We start from the raw sequence: 15,309 nt of genomic DNA, 5'->3' as shown, positions 1-15,309 counted from the left end.
TTGTTTTTCGTATTCTTATTTTTGGAACCAAGTTTGGACAGCCACTGTATAAGGCAAATGAACCCATTTTTTTCTAAAGTTTGGTAGAAATATTATTGGTATAACCTAGTATTCCACTGTAAAATTTGGTAAGAAAATACTGAATGGTTTGAAAGTTATTAACTATCAAATTTGGAAAAAATAAGGACTTGAAAATAAGGTCATTTTTTACCTCATAGTTGGAAAATAATTTCACCAATAAAAAATGCTCATTTTGACCTAATATTTTACAAAGACCTAAATGGTATACCAAAAATAGAATTGGGAAATTTTGGTAATAATTGGGTAAGTATATTTAAAGTTATGAACTAACAAAGTTGTAGTTAAAAATGTGAAAAATAGGCTTTTCACACTTGGTTTAAAAAATGAGATTTTAGAACTTAAGATAAAAAGTAAAATTTTTCTTATTGCAAGATATAAACTTGGTAAGTCTTGAAAACATATTTTCATTAAAATTACCACTTTGAGTTAAATGTGAATTATTTTTATTAAAGAGTTTTTATTCTTTTTAAAAAGAAAAGATTTTATTTATTAATAGTTAATAAATTAAAAGAGGGTTTAAAACCCTATATTTTGAGAAAATAATTAAGTGAATTATTTTTCTAGTAAGTAAAATTTATTAATTGATTTTGGAAAATTCACTGGTCAAGAAGGGAAATTTTTAACGGTTTTCCTAATTAAGACAAATTAGATAATTTTCTTAAAACGATTTTTAGAGATTAAAACCTTAAGTAAAATAAAAGGAAAATTAAGAGTTGATTTTCTTTAAAAATAATTAAGGAACTTATTAGTATTTTATGAATATAATACCGGCTAAAATCTTTCATATTTTAACCGACTTATCGATAGTGCGGGTTAATAGTGATACCCTTAAAGAATAAGATATTTAGCGGATTGTGGGAAAATACTATTGTGATACCCGAGCCTAGGTATCGAGACCATTAGGATAGTTCTCCCCGAGACTTAGAGTGTAGTCTGAAATATTTTTGTATGAATTTCCTTAACGGGTTTAAAAACCAAATAAGGATCATTAATCCTTACAAATGATTTTGAAAATGATCAAACTGCCCAAAATAATAATAATGAATTATGAGTGCCATAATTAATCCGAGTATATTGTATGGATAACTACAGTATTGGCTAAGCGTAACTGGATTGAACATTGGATGGTGAAAACCTACTGAGTGCTAAAGGACTCCAAGTAAGTCAACTTATATTGTGTGGCTGCAACATGGAAGAATTATTGTATTGTGTGTTAGTATAGGGACACATGCACATATATATACTGTAGTAGAAAGTTGCTTAGAGACGTTAGTCTAGTGAGTGCTGATTTAGAAAATATGAACGGTATATGTCCATCATATCCTAGACGGCTGATCCCCATCACACTGCTTGATTTTATTATGTCCGACTCATTATCGCAATGAGTGGCCAAGAGGTGAGGATCGCTGGTTAAACCTAGGGGTGCCAAAATGAATGGGACCTAGGGGCCCTCATACTTACTTAATCAGTGAACGGTTAGAACCCGAGAAAGTGCTCTAATAAGTTATTCTTGGATAGCAGCCGTGAATATTGGCCATTCGGTGAGTGTGCCTAGAGATACTAGGGGTTGCCAGATTTAGTGAGGCTGAACACCCTAGGGGCAACTGCTCACCAGCACCACTGATTAGCATAGAAGTCTCTGTAAAACCGTGTAAATTCGATTAAACTCTTGGATAAGTAGCGATGCCCTAGGTAACAGGATAGTTACCCTTGATGGGGATATTTATTGGCTAGATCTTAGTGTTGAGACTCAGTTCTCTCTTACAGATTAGCAATTATGTTGGAGGAGTGTTACACTCGAATTCTTGGAAATTGTCGAGCGTTGGTCTCAAATTATATTGTGATATGATATATCTGCTTGCTCTGGGATTTTATGAGTGTAAGGATATATTTTTTGATAAGATATAGTTGTGATATGATATATCTGCTTGCTTTGGGATTTTCTGAGTGCAAGGATATATTGGTTGATAAGATATAGTTGTGATAGAATATATCTGATTGTTCTGGGATTTTCTGAGTGCAGGAATTTATCTGTTTATAGGAAATAATTTATCATTGGTTATCAGGCATGATGATAAGTTTGTCAGGACGCTTTTGCGTTCTTGAAATTGATTGTGTAGGGTCCGAATGGATCTGGAACCCTAATTCTCGGCATGCTTTTGCTTTAAAGTTGAACTTACTAAGCGTTTTCGCTTACCTAGTTGTTTCTTGTTGTAGGTAAGAGCAAGGGCAAGATAGAGCAGTGAGCGCTAGAGTCTTCCTTGCAAATGTACATGTGGACTGACCTTTTGGGAAGTCGTTTTATTTTTGGAAATATTGTGTAATTTTCCTAAACTAGGCTCACTCTACTCTTTATAAAATATGTTTGTAACTAAATGTTAAGTATGGCCATGCGACTTTTTAAAAAGTTTTTTTTATACGGGTTTTTGAGACATTTTGTTAAATGAAAACATTTATATTTATGCATTTTCGAGTCTTGAAAATCTGAGTCGTTACAATGACTCTGTCAAAGCTGTTTACTCAATTCAAAATATGTTGAAAAAGTGCAAATACGTGTTTGATTTATCAACGTATGTCGATATATCGCAGGTATAGGGGCCGATATATCGCCATCGGAAGATACGAAAAACACGTCGAATTTGTACGAATGTTCGAACAGGGCTCGGGAAAATGGACCAGCTCATATATCGCCCCTTGTGCTTTAATTTTTGAAAGTTTGGATTTTTTAGTTATAAAAATAGCCATAACCACTTGGACCTGCCTTTGAACGATTTTGACCGAGTTCGGGGCGTCTGTTGAATGAAAGTTCAAATCTTTTTCATTTTTTATATATTTATTTATTATAATTAAAAGGGGTTAGTTTCACTCATTGAACTCTATAAATAGGACCTAGTACTAAGCCATTTTCTTCATTCTTCAAGTAGACTTCATAGCCTCCAAGTTGCTAGTGTTACTATGGAGAGAAACTCTTGGGGTTTTGGGTTAAAAGCTTATTCATTCTAAGCTTTTCTAAACACTTGGGAAGTGAGATATAGTGGGATTTCAGTATGGAGGTTTAGATTAATTCATAAGGTCATTCAAGATATTCTTATCCTTAAGTTCAATTCTTTATGGTTCTTTAGTTTTCTTTTATTTTCTTTGAAATCCTAACTCTTATTTATGATTCTTGGTTAGGTGTTTAAGTTTCTTGAAAACTTAAGGTTCTTCTCGGTAAGTTTCTTCTTTGATGGTTTAGTTTTCTTTTAATCTCTTTTCTTTAGAAACTCACCATTCTCACTGTTGGTTTTTAGGAGTGTTCTAATCCCGTTCTTGTTCTCAAATATCTTGGTTTTTGGTAAGGAAAATATGATAGATTTTATGTGTTTATATGCGTATGTTATGATATGTTTTATGCTATGATATGTATATATATATAGATATGTCTTGTAGTCACTTGGGGCTTATAGTTGCTTAGATAGAAAACCCCAAGAATTTTTATCATTTTCATGGTTTAGAGTTATGATTTACCCTACCTCGATTAGTAGACATAGGACCTAGATGGGTTATCATATACTACCATGTGATCTAACCTACCTCGATTAGTAGACAGAGGACCTAGATGGTTTATCACATGCCATGCTAATGAGTTAATGGCCATTAATATTGTAGTCTTATATGATATACGTTTTTATAGTCATATGCTTATGTTATAATCTTATGTTTTATGATATATGTTGTTAGTAGATTTTCCTTGCTGGGCATTAGGCTCATTCCTTTATTTTCTTAGCTTGATGCAGGGAAATGATTTATGGAAGGCGGAAAGATTCATGGCAGCTTGGCTTGTGTGTTGAGGATGAATGGATTGAATGGACTGTGTGACGATCGAGGATGAAGTTATTTTTTTTAAGTCTTTTGAATTATGTTTCTTTTGTAATTTCGCACTTAGTTTTTTTAAACAATTGATTTAAGTTTATGGTTTATATTTTTATCTATTAAACAATGAGTACCTATATCGTATTTTATATTTTACTTTTTATTTTGCACAATATTTATTTTGGGGTTTTAAATAAAGTAATGTTATTTCCTATGTATGTTTCCAAAATAGTAGCTATGTCTAGTAGTTTTAATGGTCCAAGGTCTTAGAAATAGTTGGGTCATTACATTTTCCTTACCAAATCCGGGATATTGAACACAAGTGCGGGTTCGGAAACTCCTAAAACCATACATAAAGAAACCAAAAGTCCTCTAGAGAAAAGAAGATGAAGAAAAGATCTAAACCATTGGAATAAGACTTACCAAAAACCTTAAGTTTCAAAGAAATCGAACACCTTTGATTAGCTTAGAGCTTCAATCTATACCGCAAACATCGAAATCACACATAATCTTACTTCGCAAGTGTTTATAAAAGTTTTAAATGTGAAAGCTTTAACCCCAAAACCCTAGCGTTTCTCTCTAGAACAAAAATAACAGCTTGAAGGTTCTGAAAAGTGTTTGAAAGATGATGAAAATGGCCGAGTGAAGTGTCCTATTTATAGAGTTCAAGGATTGAAAGTAACTCTCATTTCAATGAATAAATACATGATTAAAAATAACATTTTTCGCTGAACAGATGCCCAGAACTTGGTCAAAAAAGTTTAGGAACAAGTTAAAGTTGTTGAGGGCTGTTTCTAGCTTCAGATTCCACGAAAATTAAAAAATGGTAAATGGAGCCGATATATCACCTCCACCATAATCCCGAGGCTCTGTGGTTTCATTCATGCGAAGCCGACGTATTTTTCATATCATCATAGGCGATATATCAGCCCTTATAGCTACGATAAATCGGCTTACACTGATATATTAAACACGAGTTTGCACACTTTCACCACATTTGAAGTTGTTTAAACCACCTTGACTGAGAACATGATCCTAACTTCTAGACTTCCTAGACTTATCCTTAATTAATTTATTCATCTAAAATCCTTAAATCCTCAATAAACATTCATATGACAAGTGTCATACTCTTAATTATTCTATTTAAACCTTACGTTATAATAAATTTCATTTTTAGGACCAGCTATATTATCAAACCTTATGTTAAAATTAATATTTCTAAACTATAGGCTAAACTTATAAAATTGATAACTATCTCTATGAGTTTCTAACGAAATCCCGACTTTGACCAATATCCACAAAAACTAAAATACTGCAATACAAGCTACTACTTTCTAACTAAGTAAAGTTCCAAGACGCTACACGAAATGTCTCAAAAAATCGAATAAAAAAATCTTTTTAAAGTCATATGGCCATACTTAATATTTAATACAAACATAGTTTGTAAACCGAGCCTTGTTTATGAAAATAAAACAACATTTCCAAAAACAAAACAACTTTAAAAAATGTCGATCCACATGAACATCCACAAAGTAGACTCCAACACTCACTGCTCTGCTTTGCCCTTATTCTTACCTACAAAGGGAACAACTGTAACGACCCGGTTTTTCAAGACTCGATAATGCGGAAATATAAATGTTTTCATTTAACAAAATGTCTCAAAAACCCATAGAAAAAAAAAACTTTTTAAAAAGTCGTATGGCCATACTTAACATTTAGTTACAAACATGTTTTATAAAGATTAGAGTGAGCCTAGTTTAGGAAAATTACACAACATTTCCAAAAATAAAAAGGCTTCCCAAAAGGTCGGTCCACATGTACATTTGCAAGGAAGACTCCAGCGCTCACTGCTCTGCCTTGCCCTTGTTCTTACCTACAACATGAAACAACTAGGTAAGCGAAAACGCTTAGTAAGATCAACTTCCAAACAAAGCAGATAGAGAAATAGGGATCCGGACCCTACACAATCAATTTCAAGAACGCTAAAGCGTCCTGGCAAACTTATGGTCATGCCTGATAACCAAGGATAAATTAATTCACATCTAGACAAAAATCCTGCACTCAGAAAAAACCCAGAACAAACAGATATATTATATCACAGCTAATTCTTATCAACAATTATATCCCTGCACTCAGAAAATCCCAGAGCAAGCAGATATATTATATCACAACTATATCTTATCAACAATTATATCCCTGCACTCAGAAAATCCCAGAGCAAGCAGATATATTATATCACCACATAATTCGAGACCAACGCTCGACAATTTCCAACAATTCATGCGTAACGCGCCCTCCAACATAATTGCTAATCTGTAAAAGAGAACTGAGTCCCCACACTAAGATCTAGCCAATAAATATTCTCATCAAGGGTAACTATCGTGTTACCTAGGGCATCGCTACATATTCAAGAGTGTAATCCAATTTACACGATTTTACGGAGACTTCTATGTTAATCAGTGGTGCTGGTGAGCAGCTGCCCCTAGGGTGTTCAACCTCACTCTATCTTGGCAACCCCTAGTATCTCTAGGCACTCTCACGGAATGGCCAATATTCACGGCTGCTATCCGGGAATAACTTATCAGAGCACTTGCTCGGATTCTAACCGTCCAATGATTAAGTAAGCATGAGGGCCCCTAGGTCCCATTTATCTTGGCGCCCCTAGGTTTAACCAGCTTATCCTCATCTCATGGCCACTCGCCGCGGTAATGAACCGGACATAAATAAAATCAAGCAGTGTGACGGGGATCAACCGTCTAGGATATGACGGACTTCTACCGTTCATATTTTCTAAATCAGCACTCACTAGACTAACGTCTCTAAGCAACTTTCTATGACAGCCTATATATATGCATGTATCCCTATACTAACATACAAGACAATAATCATTTCATGTTGCAGCCATACAATATAAGTTGACTTACTTGGAGTCCTTAGTGCTCAGCAGGTTTTCACCCTCCAACGTTCAGTCCAGTTACGCTTAGCCAATACTGTAGTTATCCCTACAGTATACTCGGATTAATTATGGCACTCATAATTCATTATTATTATTTTGGGCAGTTTGGTCATATTAATAAAAGTCATTTGTAAGGATTTATGATCCTTATTTGGTTTTAAACCTATTAAGGAAAGTCATACAAAATATTCGAGACTAAACCCTAAGTCTCGGGGAGACCTATCCTAAGGTCTCGATACCTAGGCTCGGGTATCACAATGGTATTTCTCCACAACCCGCTAAAAATCTTACTCTTTCAAGGTATCGCTATTAACCCGCACTTTCGACTAGTCGGTTAAAATATGTAAGATTTTAGCCGGTATTATATCCAGAAAATACAAATAAATTCCTTAATTATTTTAAAAGAAAATAAACTCTTTAAATTTTCCTTTTTGTTTTCTTAAGGTTTTTAATATCTAAAAACCGATTTAAGAAAATTGCCTAATTTGTCTTAATTAGGAAAACCGTTATAAATTTCTCATCTTGACTAATTAATTTTCCAAAAGCAATTAATCAATTTTTACTTACTAGAAAAATAATTCATTTAATTATTTTCTCAAAATATAAGGTTTTAAACCCTCTTTTAATTTATTAACTATTAATAAATTAAATCTCTTATTTTTAAAAAGAATAAAAACTCTTTAATAAAAATAATTCATTTAAACTCAAAGGGGTAATTTTAGTGAAAATATGATTTCAAGACTTACCAATTTATATCTTGAAATAAGCAAAATTTTACTTTTTACCTTATGTTCCAAAATCTCATTTTTACACTAAGTGTGAAAAACCTATTTTTCACATTTTTAACTACATACTTCGTTAGTTCATAACTTGAAATTTACTTACCCAATTGTTACCAAAATTTCCCAATTCCATTTTTGTTATGCCATTTAAGCCTTTGTAAAATCTTAGGTCAAAATGAGCACTTTTGATTGGTGAAATCATTTTCCAACAATGAGGTAAAAATGACCTTATTTTCAAGTCCTTATTTTTTCCAAACTTTGACAGTTAATAACTTTCAAACCGTTCAATATTTTCTTACCAAATTTTACAGTGGAATAATAGGTTATGCCAGTAATATGTTCACAAAATTTTAGAAAAAAATGGGTTCATTTGCCCTATACAGTGGCTGTCCAAACTTGGTTCCGAAAATAAGAATACGAAAAAAACAGTTTTTTTCCTAATCTTTGAAATAGCATAACTTACTCATTTCTAAACATTTTTTAGTGTTTCAAAAGCTCAATTTTATGTACTCAATCTCAACAACATCACAGTACAATTTAATTTTACAAAAAAAATATACAGTGGCTGCTTGACCCCTTGGAAGTCACAGCTCAAAACATGTTTTGTTTTAGGGTATCCTACAAAACCCTTGGGGGTTTTGGTTCCCATTTTCAAAAATCAATACACATGCATCATAAAAATTATTAAACAACTACCATAACCTTATTACATCTTCAAAAAGAAACTCTAAGCATTAGATATAAAAAATAATGCTTAAAACTAAAAACCCTACAACCAAAATCATCAAAAGTAAACTTTTTACCTCCTTGGTGTTCTTGCTTAAGGCTTGGACCTTCCTATAAGCTTTGACTCCTTCAAAACCTTTCAAAAACCCTAACAAACTTCCCCCAACAACATAGTCAATTAGCTATTTGAAACTCTATGCTTAAAACTTTACAAAAGCCTAGATTAGTGAAAGTTTACCTTAGGGAAAATACTTCCTAGACCAAGACTTAGCCTCAAAGTTTCCTTGGTGTTCTTGGGCTTGAAAAATGGAGAGAACACTTTGAGAGGTCTTCAAAAAAAGATGATAGTGAATGAGAGATGGAGAGTGATCGGTTCTTAGTGTGGGAATTGCTCACAATACTCTTCAAAATATCACAAGGTACTTGAGTGCTTTTCTACCCACTTGCCCACTTGACCTCTTAATTAAATGGCATTTAAATTTTATAAAATTTGGGTTCACACCACTCTAAAACACCACATGGCCGGCCACTCTTTGCTACATATATGATCATTTCATTTTTTTTTTTAATAAAGGTTAAAAAAGGTTTCATAAGAAGAAAAGTCCAAATTGGCTTTTGACACCTTTTTCACTCTTATTAAGTTTTAATCACCAAACTTAACATTAATTAATTAAATTAAATGTCTCTCACATTTAATTTAATTAATCACATAATAAAATTTAACCTAAGGTCCATTCATGGAATAAAATTCCCCATTTCGGTAGAATTAGGCATTTAACACAAAAATGCCCTAAAATTTCCATTTTCTTTTAGGTTTATTATTTTTGACCAAACTTTAACTTTTATGAATGTATTTTATGCCCAAAATATAATTGCCATGATTTTTCGTTTTATTTTCCGAGATTTTTACCCGATCAGGGTTTTTGTGTCGGTCCAGGACCGAAAGTCTTATCTTGACTTTTAAAATCACAAAATTCATATTTTGGCTAGCAATAACTCATGGAATACTTACAAACAAAATATAATATTATTTAAAATAACATTCTTAACCCGGGGGAAAAATCCCGACCCGAGTCGTTTAAAGGTACCCGAAAACGTAGGACGTTACAACAACTAGGCAAGAGAAAATGCTTAGTAAGTTTAACTTTAAAACAAAAGTATGTAGAGAAGACAAGTAGTCACTGACCACTGATAACAATAGCTCAACAAAATTAAAGTTCCGGATCCATCCGAACCCTAAGCAATCAATTTTAAGAACACAAAAGTATTATGGAAAACCAATGGTTATGCCTGATAACCAATGGCAAACTATTTCAGATAAATAGATAAATCCATGCACTCAGAAAATCCTAATGCAAACAGATATAATATATCACGATATATTTCAAGACCAATGCTCGACAATTTCTGACAATTGGGGCGTACCACGCCCTCCAAGATATTTGCTAATCAATAAGGGAGAACCGAGTCACAACACTAAGATATAGCCAATAAATATCCCCATCAAAGGTCACTATCGAGTTACCTAGGGCATCACTGAAGTGTTTTTACTTTATGTCACTTTGTGTCATTAACATTAATTTGATGCGATTAAAGCTTGAATCAATTTTCTATAACCTTCTTAACTCTTATAATTTTTTTTAAAAAAAAAAAAAAAACACATAATAATTAAATGAAATATCTCTCACATTTAATTTAATTAATCACACAATAAAATTTAAACTAAGGTCCATTTATGGAATAAAATTCCATAATTAGGCAAAACTTTAAGCATTTAACACAAAATTCCCTAAAATTTCCATTTGCTCTTAGCTTTATTATTTTTTTTACCAAACTTTAATTTTAATGAATGTATTTTATGCCCAAAATATATTTTTAATAGTTTATCATTTTATTTTTCGAGATTTTTACCTGATTAGGATTTTTGTGTCGGTCCAAGACTGAAAGTCTTATCTTGACTTTTAATCACCCAATTCATAATTTGGCTAGTAATAACTCATGCAAATAAATTCCAAACTAATATAATATAATTTAAAATAATATTCTTAACTCGTGGAAAACAATTGCGACCATATTCGTTTAAAGGTACTCGAAATGCAAGGCGTTACAATACTTACAATTTATTGAGGTTTCGTCCTTGAAACTTAAAACAATTAAGGATACAAATCCCTCATCTTGTCTTTTATTTCCCAGGCTGCCACTTTTATGTCGTGGTTACACCACTGCACCTTTACCAATGGTACGGTCTTATTCCTCAACACTTTTTCCTTCATGTCTAGAATCATCACCAGCTTCTCCTCATATATTAATTGAGGATCAATGCTCAGTTGCTCATAGTTGAGTACATGCCAGGGATCATGCACATATTTTCTTAACATGGATACATGAAACACGTCATGCACAAGGTGGGCAGAAGATCTAAATGATAAGTTACTTCCCCGATCCTCTCTATGATTTTGAAAGGTCCAACGAACCTTGGGCTAAGCTTTCCTTTCTTCTCGAACCGCATAACCCCTCAAAGCGAAGGTACCTTTAGCAGCACATTATTACCAACCTCAAATGTCAGTGGCCTCCTGCGTCGGTTGGAATATTTTTGTTGTCGATCTACCGAAGTTTTCAAGCGTTACCTTATCTGCCAGATGTCCTCTGTAACTTGATCAACCTCATCCGATTAGAGAAACTTTCTTTCACTAGCCTCGTGCCAATGAATCAGTGATCGACATTTCCTTTCGTACAAGGCCTCATATGAAGTTATCTTGATGGAATCATGATAGCTGTTGTTGAAACAAACTCTATTAGTGGAAGCTTCTCATTCAATTACCCTTGAAATTCGAGTTAACAGACTCTTAGCATATCTTCCAAGCTCTGAATTATTTATTTGCTTTGACCGTCTGTTTGCTAGTGGAAAGAGGTGTTGAACTTTAGTTTAGTACCCAGCCTTGTTTGGATTCTATCCTAGAATGCTGAAGTGAAATGTCTATCATGATACGACACGATGGAGATGGGTACACCATGCAGTCTCACTATTTCTGCAATGTAAATATCTGCCAACTTATGTGCCCCATAAGTTACGTTGATTGACAATAAATGGGCAAACTTAGTCAGCCTTTCTACGATAACCCAAATGGCATCGTGCCTCTTGGAGGTGGTTGGTAGACCTGTGACAAAGTCCATAATGACCATCTCCCACTTTAATTCAAGAATTTATAAGGGCTTCAACAATCCGACTAGCCTTTGATGCTCGGCCTTTGTTTACTGACAAGTCAAGCAGTGTGCCACATATTCTGGTGTCTCCTTTTTCATCCCAGGCCACCAAAAGTACTTCTTCAAGTATTGGTACATTGTCATGGTGCCCGGATGCATGGCATAAGGAGCATCATGTCCCTAAAAAAAGATATACTTCATGATTTCATCATCGTCCGGAACACGTATTTTGCCCTTCAACCCCAGTACTCCGTCATCGGAGATATGGAGTCCTGGTCCCACCACCTTCATCACTTTGTACATCAGTCTTTGTACCAAAGGATTGACTATTTGCCCCCTTTTTGTAGCTTCCATAATGGTAGGCTCGATAAAGTGGTTAGCCAATTGACCGACTACTATCTCCAAATCAAACGTAGTAAGGTCGACACGTAGCTGTTGTGGAATCTCTTTCACTGTCATCACATAAGCCCTTGGCTGTTGACTCAATGCTTCCACGACCTTGTTTTCTTTTCTCGGGTGGTACTAAAAGTTGCAGTCGTAGTCGTTGAACAGCTCCAGCCATCAATGCTATCTCATATTCAATTCCTTCTAAGTGATGAAATACTTTAGGCTTTTGTGATCAGTGTAGATGTCGCAGTGTATCCCATACAAGGAGTGCCTCCAGATTTTTCAGTGCGAAAAACACCAATGCCAATTCCAGGTCATGAGTGGATAGTTCTTCTCGTAATTCTTTAGCTGTCAAGAAGCATAAGCAATTACTTTTCTATGCTGCATCAACATTACTCCCAACCCTTGGCCTGAGGCATCGCTATAAATAGTATAACCCTCTGTGTCGTTAGGGATTGTTAGCATTAGGGCACTCGTCAATCTCATTTTCAGCTCCTGAAAACTTTTCTCCCACTTGTCAGTCCATTCATACTTGATGTTTTTGCAGGTGAGGGCGATCATCGGTGCAACTATTTTGGAAAATCCTTCCACATGTCTCTATCAGTACAATATATGTTGTTTGTATTTTTAATATAGACTAATGATATGTATTGTTTTCAATTGTAGGCTACGTTTGAAATAGAGTATAAGGCAAAAAGAATTTCTTTTTCAAGGGCAGCAAAACGATGGAGAGCATTCAAATCCTATCTGACTAAAGTAAGCATCCATGATACGCTAGATGCAAATCTAACCATCAAGACATTCAAAATGCCAAGAGGTTACTTGGAGTTAATCACTAAAACAGAGTGGGATGAGTTATGTGTTTCCCGTATGACTGATGATTGGAAGAAGAAAAGGAAAATACATCACGATTGTCGAAAAAAAAGAAACATGACCACCATATGTCACAAGGTGGGTATTTGTTGGTAGCGGAAAAGGCTGCAACAACAAAATTTTGGACTGGAGGTGTCTGAAGTCGACAGGTCACAGTTGTGGTTGGTGGGACATTCTAACAAAAAGGGTAAGCCGATTGGTACCGAGGCAACAAGTGTAGCTCGAAACATAGTAAGTGTACTACTTTTTATATGATTGGATTACATAGTTTTAATGAGAATAACTATATTTTCATTTTTTTTTGTAGGAGAAATATAGTCAGCTCATGAGTGATGGAAAATTTGAACTTGATGGGTCTAAGGATGTGCTTACTATGGCATTAGGCACCCCTAAGAGTAGAGGGCGAGTGAGGGTATTGGGCTCAGTGTAACACCAGCCAATTCTGGAAAACCCCACGATCCAGTACGAAGAAGGGAAAATCATTTGAGACTTCCTTAGTTGACGCTCGATTTGCAATGATGGAAGAAAAATACTGTCAACAAGAAGAAATAATGAAACAACAAGAAGAAATGATCAAACGACAAGAGTGCAACAACTTATGGAACAGATGAAAGGACAACATATTGGCTTTGGAGGATCTTCTCATACATCAGTTCATAACTATGCATCAGCCATAGATCAGGCGACACCATCTCATCAGGCATCACCGCAATCGCAGCATCAATCTCTAGCACCACCGGCCCCACAACCAGAGGAGGCACCTATGTTTATCCCCACTCCTGGCTCAAATCAGGTATAACTTTATCTTTTAAAATATAACTTCTTGAACTTGCATAACATATTTATACATAAAAATTTACAAATATGTGCAGGATAAAATTATTGAATGCAAATTTGCATTAGGGTCTATCACCAACATCGTTGGTAGGGGATACATTCTAATTACTAGTAGGACAGACATCCATGGAGAAAACATAGGAGAAAACTACCACGATGCAATTGAGTTTGTTGACCAACCTGATGCTCTACTTGTTAACTTAATCCCTACCAGTGAGATTTATACGGCCAAACAAGCCATTGGGACTTTGATACATTGGTCGAAGTCGCTAGTCATCTTTAATGGAGCGACACAGGTAATTATTTTATTTAAGACTATGAAATTTTTATTTACTTTTTCCATTATTAATTATTTGTTTTGGGTTTATTAGGAGGTCGTAAAAAAAATAGGATAGCATGCTGGGAAAAAATATTCTCTACCATTACCACCACAAACATAGAAACTAGTTCCAAAATAAGCACCTAAGGCATCATTGTCATAAGAGGTACACCAACCATCTTCGTTATAGCATAAGTTGAGACAAGTATGCGAAATCATCAATGATTGGCCTAAACATGATTATGTCATTGAAGTGTCCATTGATTTTGATGTGTTTGGCCATGCTTGTGAATACTTTGCTTTGTTTCAGGATGAAATACTTGAGTTTTGTATAAAGGAGATGATTGGACAATCATGCATTGTCTTCTACATGAGGTATGCTCTATATAAAGTTAATAATATTTATTGTAAGGATTTTCTATCATCACCTATTTAGTTTTGTTTTAACTTTTCTTTTTAAATAATGATATTTGTTGGTAGGATTTTGTACCAGACACTAATATTAGACGAGGAAAAGAGATGATTGTTGTTATTTGTGAATCCGAATAAGGTTTCTACTTCCGTGACTCATGCATATAGTTGTGCTCAAGCTTTATGTGATAGGATGTTATACAGCACGTCTAAAATACATTATTAGATAGTTATGCCTTATAACCATGGGTAAGTTAAAAGTAATATGCTTTTCATTGATATAAGAAAATAGAATCTAAAGTAAAAAACTTTGTAATACTTGTTCTTTCAACAGGGAGCATTGAATGTTATTTTTATTATATCTCAATTGGCATAATTGTTGTTTTCTTGATCCTCTCAATGCACCATTAGATAACAGGATAGCCATCAAGGACACCATCTATGATGCATTTGAGATGTATTTCACGGAAAGAGTGAAAGCACTTAAAAAGATCAAGAAACGCCCAACAGGAGTAATGTATTTCCAACGTACGGTATATTTCTATTTATATATGAGTTTATGTGTATATATTTCAAACCTTTCTTGTCGAAATAGGTAACAATGAATATACAACTACACAATATTATTATAGTATAATTTTTCTATATGCTTTGAATTTAATACAAATAATATAATTCTAATTAAAGTTTTGTTTCTTTGTTTTTTTCGTTCACCTTTGAAAAACCATATAATACTCAAGAAATTGACGAAGTTCGAGAAGAATGGGCGATGTCATTTTTACAATTGGTTAGAGCAAAATGAAAGATGTTATAAGCTAGCTTAAAATACATGTTAAGAAATTTAAATTTCTTTTCAATTTTTTGGCATTTTTTAGTATTTT

The 15,309-nt window shown here is 34.0% G+C and overlaps 1 long non-coding RNA gene across 1 annotated transcript; it reads right to left on the bottom strand.

Moving 5' to 3' along the window:
- Window positions 1–5,562: 5,562 nt before the first annotated feature.
- On the bottom strand, window positions 5,563–9,138 carry LOC133823480 (uncharacterized). Its single transcript, XR_009888361.1, has 3 exons — window positions 8,636–9,138; window positions 8,475–8,553; window positions 5,563–5,806 (listed from the first exon to the last, which is right to left on the bottom strand). It is a non-coding gene; the product is annotated as an uncharacterized LOC133823480 (long non-coding RNA).
- Window positions 9,139–15,309: the final 6,171 nt, after the last annotated feature.

Source organism: Humulus lupulus, chromosome 1 (assembly GCF_963169125.1).
Source record: "Humulus lupulus chromosome 1, drHumLupu1.1, whole genome shotgun sequence".
NCBI classification, from domain to species: Eukaryota; Viridiplantae; Streptophyta; class Magnoliopsida; order Rosales; family Cannabaceae; genus Humulus; species Humulus lupulus.
This window is presented reverse-complemented; position numbering and strand designations above follow the sequence as displayed.